The sequence below is a fragment of the Symphalangus syndactylus genome, chromosome 2, assembly GCF_028878055.3.
Source record: "Symphalangus syndactylus isolate Jambi chromosome 2, NHGRI_mSymSyn1-v2.1_pri, whole genome shotgun sequence".
Lineage (NCBI taxonomy): Eukaryota > Metazoa > Chordata > Mammalia > Primates > Hylobatidae > Symphalangus > Symphalangus syndactylus.
The window spans coordinates 74,252,240-74,264,127 of NC_072424.2; positions in this window are offsets into that span (position 1 = coordinate 74,252,240).

The following is an 11,888-nucleotide window of genomic DNA, read 5'->3' on the forward strand; positions in this document are numbered from 1 at the left end:
TGTTGAATTTTGTCAAAGGCCTTTTCTGCATCTATTGAGACAATCATGTGGTTTTTGTCATTGGTTCTGTTTATGTGATGGAATAAGTTTATTGATTTGTGCATGTTGAAACAGCCTTGCATCCCAGGGATGAAGCTGACTTGATTGTGGTGGATAAGTGTTTTGATGTGCTGCTGGATTCAGTTTGCCAGTATTTAATTGGGGATTTTCGCATCGATGTTTATCAGGGATATTGGCCTGAAATTTTCTTTTTTTGGTGTGTCTCTGCCAGGTTTTGTTATCAGGATGATGCTGGCCTCATAAAATGAGTTAGGGATGAGTCCCTCTTTTTGTACTGTTTGGAATAGTTTCAGAAGCAATGGCAGCAGCTCCTCTTTGTACCTCTGGTAGAATTCAGCTGTGAATCTGTCTGGTCCTGGGTGTTTTGTTTGTTTGTTTGTTTTTTGGTTGGTAGGCTATTAATTACTGCCTCAATTTAAGAACTTGTTGTTGGTCTATTCAGGGATTCGACTTCTTCCTGGTTTAGTCTTGGGAGGGCATATGTGTCTAGGAATTTTTCTATTTCTTCTATTTCTTCTAGATTTTCTAGTTGATTTGCTTAGAGGTGTTTATAGTATTCTCTGATGGTAGTTTATATTTCTGTGGGATCAGTGGTGATATCCCCTTTATTGTTTTTTCTTGTGTCTATTTTATTCTTCTCCTTTCTTCTTTATTAGTCTGGCTAGCAGTCTATGTTGTTAATCTTTTCAAAAAACCAGCTCCTGGATTCATTGATTTTCCGAAGTGTTTGTCATGTCTCTTATCTCCTTCAGTTCTGCTCTGATCCTAGTTACTTCTTGTCTTCTGCTAGCTTTTGAATTTGTTTGCTCTTGCTTCTCTAGTTCTTTTAATTGTGATATTAGGATGTCAATTTTAGATCTTTCCCACTTTCTCCTGTGGGCATTCAGTGCTATACATTTTCCCCTAAACACTGCTTTAGCTGTGTCCCAGAGATTCTGGTACATTGTGTCTTTGTTCTCATTGGTTTCAAAGAACATCTTTATTTCTGCCTTCATTTCATTATGTACCCAGTAGTCATTCAGGAGCAGGTTGTTCAGTTTCCCTGTAGTTGTGTGATTTTGAGTGAGTTTCTTAATCCTGAGTGCTAATTTGATTGCACTGTGGTCTGAGAGACTTTGCTTTGATTTCTGTTTTTTTTTTTTTTTTTTTTTTTTGCATTTGCTGAGGAGTGTTTTACTTCCAATTATGAGGTCAATTTTAGAATAAGTGCAATGTGATGCTGAGAAGAATGTATATTCTGTTGATTTGGGGTGGAGAGTTCCGTAGATGTCTATTAGGTCTGCTTGGTCCAGAGCTGAGTTTAAGTACTGAATATCCTTGTTAATTTTTGTCCCATTGATCTGTCTAATATTGACAATGGGGTGTTAAAGTCTCCCACTATTATTGTGTGGGAGTCTAAGTTTCTTTGAAGGTCTCTAAGAACTTGCTTTATGAATCTGGATACTCCTCTATTGGGTACATATGTATTTAGGATAGTTAGCTCTTCCTGTGGTGTTGATCTCTTTACCATTATGTAATACCCTTCTTTGTCTTTTTTGATCATCGTTTTTTTGAAGTCTGTTTTACCAGAGACTAGGATTGCAACCCCTGCTTCTTTTTGCTTTCCATTTGCTTGGGAAATATTCCTCCATCCCTTTATTTTGAGCTTATTTGTGTCTTTGCATGTGAGATGGGTCTCCTAAATACAGCACACAGATGGGTCTTGACTCTGTATCCAATTTGCCAGTCTGTGTTTTTTAATTGGGGCATTTAGCCCATTTACATTTTTTTTTTTTTTTTTGAGACAGAGTCTCGCTCTTTCACCCAGGCCGGACTGCAGTGGTACTATCTAGGCTCACTGCAAGCTCCATCTCCCGGGTTCACACCATTCTCCTGCCTCAGGCTCTCGAGTAGCTGAGACTACAGGTGCCTGCTGCCGCACCTGGCTAATTTTTTGTATTTTTAGTAGAGACGGAGTTTCACCATGTTAGCCAGGATGGTCTCGATCTCCTGACCTCGTGATCTGCCCGCCTCGGCCTCCCAAAGTGCTGGAATTACAGGTGTGAGCCACCGCACCCGGCCTAGCCCATTTACATTTAAGGCTAGTATAGTTGCACATGAATTTGATCCTGTCATTACGATACTACCTGGTTATTTTACCCGTTAGTTGATACAGTTTCTTCATAGTGTCAATGGTCTTTACAATTTTGTATGTTTTTGCAGCAGCTGGTACCAGTTGTTCCTTTCCATATTTAGTGCTTCCTTCAGGAGCTCTTGTAAGGCAGGCCTAGTGGTGATAAAATCTCTCTGCATTTTCGTGTCTGTAAGGATTTTATTTCTCCTTCGCTTAGGAAGCTTAGTTTGGCTAGATATGAAATTCTGGGTTGAAAATTCTTTTCATTAAGAATGTTGAACATTGGCCCCTACTCTTCTTCTGGCTTGTAGGGTTTCTGCAGAGAGATCCACTGTAGTTTGATGGGCTTCCCTTTGTGGGTAACCCGACCTTTCTCTCTGGTTGCCCTTAACATTTTTTCCTTCATTTCAATCTTGGTGAATCTGAAGATTATGTGTCTTGGGGTTGCACTTCTTGAGGAGTATCTTTGTGGTGTTCTCTGTATTCCCTAAATTTGAATGTTGGTCTGCCTTGCTAGATTGGGGAAGTTCTCCTGGATAATATCCTGAAGAGTGTTTTCCAACTTGGTTCCATTCTCCCTGTCACTTTCAGGTACACCTATCAAATGTAGATTTGGTCTTTTCACATAGACCCATATTTCTTGGAGGCTTTGTTCATTCCTTTTCATTCTTTTTTCTCTAATCTTGGCTTCAGGCTTTATATCATTAAGTTGATCTTCAATCTCTCATATGCTTTCTTCCACTTGATCAATTCAGCTATTGATACTTGTGTATGCTTCACGAAGTTCTCGTGCTGTTTTTCAGCTCCATCAAGTCATTTATATTCTTCTCTAAACTGGTTATTCTAGCTAGCAATTTGTCTAACCTTTCTTCAAGGTTCTTAGCTTTGTTGCATTGGGCTAGAACATCCTCCTTTAACTCAGAGGAGTTTGTTATTACTCACCTTCTGAAGCCTACTTCTGTCAATTTGTTAAACTCATTCTGTGTCCTGTTTTGTTCTCTTGCTGGCAAAAAGTTGTGATCCTTTGGAGGAGAAAAGGCATTCTGGTTTTTGGAATTTTCAGACTTTTTGTGCTGGTTTTACCTCACCTTTGTGGATTTATCTACATTTAGTCTTTGATGTTGGTGACCTTCAGATGAGATTTTGGTATGTATGTTCTCTTTTTTTTTTTTTTTTTTGCATTCAGTCTTCTTTATTATGAAAACAACTATTTTGCTCATGTATCTATTCTGTGCTGCATTAGAAAGTTAGAATGTATAAATATATTTTTCCCCACACTTCCTAAGAATGTTTGAAGCATAAGCTTTTCTTTTTTTTGATTTTTTATTTTATTTTATTTTATTTTTATTATTATACTTTAAGTTCTAGGGTACATGTTCACAACGTGCATGTTCGTTACACATGTATACATGTGCCATGTTGGTGTACTGCACCCATTAACTTGTCATTTACATTAGGTATAATCTCCTAATGCTATCCCTCCCCACTTCCCCCACCCCATGACAGGCCCCGGTGTGTGGTGTTTCCCTTCCTGTGTCCAAGTGTTCTCGTTGTTCAGTTCCCACCTATGAGTGAGAGAAACTGTGGTGTTTGGTTTTTTGTCCTTGCAGTAGTTTGCTGAGAATGATGGTTTCCAGTTTCATCCATGTCCCTACAAAGGACATGAACTCATCCTTTTTTATGGCTGCATAGTATTCCATGGTGTATATGTGCCACATTTTCTTAATCCAGTCTATCATTGATGGACATTTGGGTTGGTTCCAAGTCTTTGCTATTGTGAATAGTACCGTAATAAATGTACATGTGCGTATGTCTTTATAGCAGCATGATTTATAATCCTTTGGGTATATACCCAGTAATGGGATGGCTGGGTCAAATGGTATTTCTAGTTCTAGATCCTTGAGGAATCACCACACTGTCTTCCACAATGGTTGAACTAGTTTACAGTCCCACCAACAGTGTAAAAGTGTTCCTATTTCTCCACATCCTCTCCAGCACCTGTTGTTTCCTGACTTTTTAATGATGGCCATTCTAACTGGTGTGAGACGGTATCACATTGTGGTTTTAATTTGCATTTCTCTGATGGCCAGTGATGATGAGCATTTCTTCATGTGTTTTTTGGCTGCATAAATGTCTTCTTTTGAGAACTGTCTGTTCATATCCTTCACCCACTTTTTGATGAGGTTGTTTTTTTCTTGTAAATTTGTTTGAGTTCTTTATAGATTCTGGATATTAGCCCTTTGTCAGATGAGTAGATTGCAAACATTTTCTCCCATTCTGTAGGTTGCCTGTTCACACTGATGGTAGTTTCTTTTGCTATGCAGAAGCTCTTTAGTTTAATTAGATCTGATTTGTCAATTTTGGCTTTTGTTGACATTGCTTTTGGTGTTTTAGACATGAAGTCCTCGCCCATACCTATGTCCTGAATGGTATTGCCTAGGTTTTCTTCTAGGGTTTTTATGGTTTTAGGTCTAACATTTAAGTATTTAATCCATCTTGAAATAATTTTTGTATAAGGTGTAATGGAGGGACCCAGTTTCAGCTTTCTACATATGGCTAGCCAGTCTTCCCAGCACTGTTTACTAAATAGAGAATCCTTTCTCCATTTCTTGTTTTTGTCAGGTTTGTCAAAGATCAGATGGTTGTAGATGTGTGGTATTATTTCTGAGGGCTCTGTTCTGTTCCATTGGTCTATATCTCTGTTTTGGTTCCAGTACCATGCTGTTTTGGTTTTTGTTGATGTTGATACTATTCCTTTCTGTTTGTTAGTTTTCCTTCTAACAGCCAGGCCCCTGTTATGCAGGACTGCTGGAGTTTGTTGGAGGTCCACTTTGGACTCTGTTTCCCTGGGTATCACCAGCAGAGGCTGCAGAACAGCAAAGATTGCTACCTGTTCCTTTCTCTGGAAGCTTCATCCCAGAGGGGCATCTGCCAGATGCCAGCTGGAACTCTCCTGTGTGAGGTGTCTCTCAACTCCTGCTGAGAGGTGTCTCCCAGTCAGGAGTCACAGGAGTTAGGGACTCACTTGAGGAGACACCCTGTCCCTTAGCAGAGCTGGAGCACTGTGCTGGGAGATCCACTGCTCTCTTCAGAGCTGGCAGGCAGGACCGTTTAAGTCGGCTGAAGCTGTGCCCACAGCCACTCCTTCCCCCAGGTGCTCTGTGCCAGGGAGATGGGAGTTTTATCTATAAGCCCCTGACTGGGGCTGCTGCCTTTCTTTCAGAGATGCCCTTCCCAGAGAGAAGGAATCTAGAAAGGCAGTCTGGCTACAGTGGCTTTGCCAAGCTGTGGTAGGCACCGCCCAGTTTGAACTTCCCAGCAACATTTTGAGGGGAAAATCGCCTACTCAAGCCTCAGTAATGGTGGACGACCCTCCCCTCACCAAGCTTGAGTGTCCCAGATTGACTTCAGGCTGCTGTGCTGGCAGCAAGAATTTCAAGCCAGTGGATCTTAGCTTGCTGGGCTCTGTGGGGGTGGAATCCATGGAGCTGGAACACTTGGCTCCCTGGCTTCAGCTCCCTTTCCAGGGGAGTGAGTGGTTATGTCTCACTGGTATTCCAGGCACCACTGGGGTATGGAAAAAACTTTTGCAGCTAGCTCGGTGTCTGCCCAAATGACCGCCCAGTTCTGTGCTTGAAACCCAGGGCCCTGGTGGTGTAGGCACCTCAAGCAATCTCCTGGTCTGCGGGTTGCAAAGACGATGGGAAAAGCATAGTGTCTGGGATGGAATGCATTATTCCTCACAGCACAGTCTCTCAAGGCTTCCCTTGGCTAGAGGAGAGAGTTCCCTGACCCCTTACACTTCCCAGGTGAGGCAACAACCCACCTTGCTTCAGCTCGCCCTCTGTGGGCTGCACCCACTGCCTAACCAATCCCAATGAGATGAACCGGGTACCTCAGTTGGAAATGCAAATATCACCCACATTCTGAGTTGATCTCGCTGGGAGCTGCAGACTGGAGCTGTTCCTATTTAGCCATCTTGCCAGCCTCAATATTTGTTTTTAAGAGTTTCATCTGATGTGCTTATCTGGCTGTGAACCATATTGCCAATTAGCACCATAAAGTTTCTAGTCATGCAGGTGCTCTAGATATTTTGGTGCCTGAGTTACATAAATCTTTCACAAAAAAAAGATGAAGATGTACCTCCACTTTATTATAAAGAAGGTTGAAATAAGCCCATAGCCAGAGTGAAATGTAGAGTAAAATGCCTCTACAGAGGCATTATTAATTTTTATTAATAAAAAATAGGTTTTTATAGAATGTTTCCATTTCTTATGAACAAAGAAGAGCTAATAAATTCAAGTCAATGACAGACTTCTAAATTCTGTGTGCTTTCTCCTGGGTACCCGGTACAGTTCATCCAGATTGACTACTAGGCTGTTAGAAGATATAACTATATGATTACTAAAATATCATAACTAGAGCCACATAAAGTTTTTAGGTAAAAATTCACGGATACTTGGCAACATGTAACATTCTCACTGAATATTACAATTAATGTAATTACTTAATAATACAATTAATAATATTAGCATTACCTTATCTGCTTTATAAAAGTAAACTATAGTAAATGTACTTATTCTTTTACTCTCATATACCTCTGCTTTATTCAAATCCTTCTCTGGATATACTAAAGGCAAAATAAAAGGAATCTTCTCCTTTCCAAACCAGGCAGTACTTTATAGCCAGATTAATTTTTGTAAAATACTTACACCCTGTTACTTTTCCCCTTAAACACACCCAATGATTTCCTAGTAATACTCAAAACAACCTAACCTGCATTTATTGCCTCTCATAAGCCTTGCCCATCCTGCCTTTCCTGTCTTAGGCCCTGGTGCATGCCCGCTCAAATCCTCTGCCGAATTGGTGTTGTCTGCCCTTTGTTTTTGAGCACAATGTAGAGATTTGCTATCACACAGCACTGTTGCCCAGTTTTCTTCACTTTGAGTGTACTCTCATTTTTTCTCTTTCAGCCCAAACCCTACCCATAATTCCAGGTTCAATGAAAGTGTTATGTTCTCTTTGAAGTTTTCCCTAATCGCCCCATCTCACAGTTGTCTATGGTTTCTAGAGTCTCATATTGCATTTGTTTTCTTTGTTAACCAATTAATATTTATCATATTCCTTGTATTTTAATTAACTAGTTGAATATTTATATATTTTCCTTCTTATTTACATTTAATAAGGATAGAGACACTTTATAAATATTGTTTTGCCTTTCATGGCCCTCACCCTGGGTACTGCACATAGCAGGTGCTCAACTAATTCCGAATTTATTCACAAGAACTCAGAGAGCAACACAAATGATTCACGCTACATATGAAATACTTCTTTTCAGAGAAGTCTCCTAAGCATTGGTCCAAATGGCCGAGAGGAATCTTATCCCCTGGATGTCATTAAAAATAGATAAATACTATTTTGTGCTGGATGGTATCACAGAAAGTAATAACACAGGAAAGAAATGACCATGAAAGTGTTGGCCTCACCCAATTCTAGTTTTTCATTATTCTTCAGATATATCAATACCTTCCAGACTGTAAATGCACCAAAAAAAAAAAAAAAGAGAGAGAAAAAGTTTAGGATCTGAATGAATGCTTAAGTCTCCACTAAATGCGGAAATGATGTCAACCATTGACAATACTGAGTTCTAGTTGTGATCCTAAGTTAGGCCTGATATATCTATGAACGTTCTAACATAAACAAGGCAGGCATACCTCAAAGATATTGCAGATTTGGTTTCAGATCACCACAATAAAGAAAATATCACAGTAGAGAGATCATACAAATTTTTTTGGTTTTCCAGTGCATATGAAATTTATATTTACCTTATAGTGTAGTCTATTAAATGTGCAGCAGCATTCCAACAAAAATACAATGTAGATACCTTAATTTAAAAATACTTTATTGCTAAAAATTCCTAATGATCACCTTAGCCTGCAGTGAGTCATAATCTTTTAACTGGTGGAGGGTCGTGCCTCGATGTTGATGGCTGCTCCCTGATCAGGGTGATGGTTGCTCACTGATCAGGGTGATGGCTGCTCACTGATCAGGGTGATGGCTGCTCCCTGATCAGGGTGATGGCTGCTCCCTGATCAGGGTGATGGTTGCTCACTGATCAGGGTGATGGCTGCTCACTGATCAGGGTGATGGTTGCTCACTGATCAGGGTGATAGTTGCTGAAAGTTGAGGTGGCTGTGGCAATTTCTGAAAATAAGCTAACAATAAAGTTTGTTTTATCAATTGACTCTTCCTTTAATGAAAGATTTCTCTGTAGCAAGTGATACTGCTTGATAGCATTTGACCTGCAATAGAAATTCTTTCAATATTGGATTAAATCCTCTCAAACCCTGCCACTGCTTTATCAATGAAGTTTTTTGAATATTCTAAATTGTTTGTTATCACTTCAGCAATGTTTATAGCATCTTCACCAGGAGTAGATTCCATCTCAAGAAACCACTTTCTTTGCTCATCTATAGAAAGCAACTCATCATCCATTAAAGTTTATCATAAAATTGTAGCAATTCAGTCATATCTTCAGGCTTCTCTTCTAATTTTGGTTCTCTTGCTATTTCCACATCTGCAGTTACTTTGTCTGCTGAAATCTTGAGCACCACAAAGTCATCCATAAAGGTTGGAATCAACTTCATCCAAACTCCTGTTAATGTTAAATTTTGACCTCCTCCCATGAATCACAAATGGCATCTAGAATGGTACATTCTTTTCAGAAGGTTTTCAACTTACTTTGCCCAAATTCGTCAGAGGAATCACTAGCTATGGCAGCTATAGCCTTACAAAATATGTTCCTTAAATAATGAGATTTGAAAAGTCAAGCGTGGTGGTGCATGCCTACAATACCAGCTACACAGAAGGCCGAGGTGGAAGAATCATTTAAGGCCAGGAGTTCGACTCCAGCCTGGGAACTATAACAAGATTTCATTTCTTTAAAAATAATCAAAATTACTTCTTGACTCATTGGTTACAGAATAACATTGTGATAGCAGGCACAAAAACAATATTAATCTTCTACAATTTTATCAGAACTGTTGGGTGACCATATGCATTGTCAGTGAGCAGAAATATTTTGAAAGAAATTTTTCTGAGCAGTATGTCTCAAAAGTGGACATAAAATATTTAGATGTTCAGTAAGCCATGCTGTAAACAGATGCGCTGTCATACAGGCTTTGCTTTTTCATTTATAGAGAACAGTCAGAGCAGACTTAACATAATTTTTAAGGGCACTAGGATTATTTTTCTTTTATTTTCACTCAAACATTCTGAGAGACACCCTAGGATTTTTGAAACACTAAATGGGCATTGGCTTCAAGTCACTAGCTGCATTTGCCCTGAAAAACAGAGTCAGTGTGTCCTTGGAAGCTTTAAAGCCAGACATTGAGTTCTCCTCTCTAGCTATGAAAATCCTAGATGGCATCTTTATCCAATAGAAGGCTGTTTTGCCTACATTGGAAATCTGCTGTTTAGTATAGCCAATTGCATTGATTTGCTTAGCTAGTTCTTCTGAATAACTTACTGCAGCTTCTACACCAGTATTGGAACGTCTTATGTTACGGAGATGGCTTCTCTTCTTAAACCCCATGGACCTCTAGCTTCAAACTTCTCTTCTGTCACTTCCTCAACTCTCTGAAGCTTTACAGAACTGAAGAGAATTAGGGACTTGCTCTGGATTTGGCTTTGGCTTAAGGGAATGTTTTGGCTGGTTTGATTTTGTACCCAAGCCACTAAAACTTTCTCCATATCAGCAATAAGCCTCTTCTGCTTTCTTACCATTCATGTGTTCACTGAAGTAGCACTTTTAATTTCTTTCAAGAACTCTGTCTTTGCATTCACAACTTGGCTCACTGTTTGGCATAAAAGGCCTAGCTTCCAGCCTATCTCAGCTTTTGACATGCTTTGCTCACTAAGCTTAATCACTTCTAGTTTTTGGTTTAAAGTGACCGATTTGTGACCCTTTCTTTCACTTGAACACTTAGAGGCCATTGTAAGGTTATTAACTGGTCTAACTTTAATATTCTTGTGTCTCAGGAAATAGAGGCCCACCAAAAAAGGAAAGAGATGGGGGAATGGCCAGTCAACAGAGCAGTCAGAACACATAGAATATTCGTTGATTAAGTCTGACATCCTATATGGATATGGTTTGTAATGCCCCCAAATGAAGTCAATAGTAACATCAAAGATCACTGATCACAGATCACTGTAACAGGTATAACAATAACGAAAAAGTTTGAAATATTGTGAGAATTACCAAAACATTACACAGAGACATAAAGTGAACATCTGCTCTTGAAAAAATGGTGCCAATAGACTTACTCAAAACACAGTTGGCACAAACCTTCAATTTGTAAAAAATGCAATATCTATGAAGCACAATAAAGCAAAGTGCAGTAAGACAAGGTATCCCTGTACAGCAACACCATATTATATCATGCAGTTTTCACAAGTTATGCCTTCTACTGAACAAGATTAGACAGATTTTACCACCAGCCTATCATTCTGTTACATCCTTTTTTCTTCTAAGTTTTAATTTAATTTTTTTTATTTCCATAGGTTATTGGGGAACAAGTGGTGTTTGGTTACATGAGTAAGTTCTCTAGTGGTGATTTGTAAGATTTTGGTGCATCCACCACCCAGGCAGTATACACTGCACTCTATTTGTAGTCTTTTACCCCTCACCCACTTCCCACCCTTTCCCCCTGAGTCCCCAAAATCCATTGTGTCATTCTTATTCCTGTGCATCCTCATAGCTTAGCTCTCACTTATGAGTGAGAACATATGATGTTTGGTTTTCCATTCCTGAGTTACTTCACTTAGAATAATGGTCTCCAATCTCATCCAGGTCACTGCGAATGCCATTAATTCATTCCTTTATATGGCTGAGTAGTATTCCATCATATATATATATATATATATATATATATATATATATATATATATATATACATTTTCTTTATCCACTAGTTAATTGATAGGCATTTGGGTTGGTTTCACATTTTTGCAATTGCAAATTGTGCTGCTATAAACATGGGTACACAAATATCTTTTTCATATGAGTTCTTTTGCTCTGGGTAGATACCCAGTAGTGGAAATGCTGGATCAAATGATAGTTCTACTTTTAGCTCTTTAGCGAATCTCCACACTGCTTTGCACAGTGGTTGTACTAGTTTACATTCCCACCAGCAGTGTAGTAGTGTTCCCTGTTTACCACATTCATGCCAACATCTATTGTTTTTAAATATTTTTAGTAAAGCCATTCTTGCAGGAATAAGGTGGTATCTCATTGTGGTTTTGATTTGCATTTCCCTGATCATTAGTGATGTTGAACATTTTCTCATATGTTTGCTAGCCATTTGTGTATTTTCTTTTGAGAATTGTCTATTCATGTCTTTAGCCCACTTTTTGATGAGGTTGTTTGCTTTTTCTTGCTGATTTGTTTGTGTTCGTTGTAGATTCTGGATATTAGTCCTTTGTCAGATGTATAGATTGTGAAGATTTTCTCCCACTCTGTGAGTTGTCTATTTACTCTATTGACTGTTCCTTTTGCCATGCAAAAGCTGTTTCATTTAATTAAGCTCCAGTTATTTATCTTTGTTTTTATTGCATTTGCTTTTGGGTTTTTGGTCCTGAAATCCTTGCCTACGGCAATGTCTAGAAGGGTTTTTCCAAAGTTTTCTTCTAGAATTTTTATAGTTTCAGGTCTTAG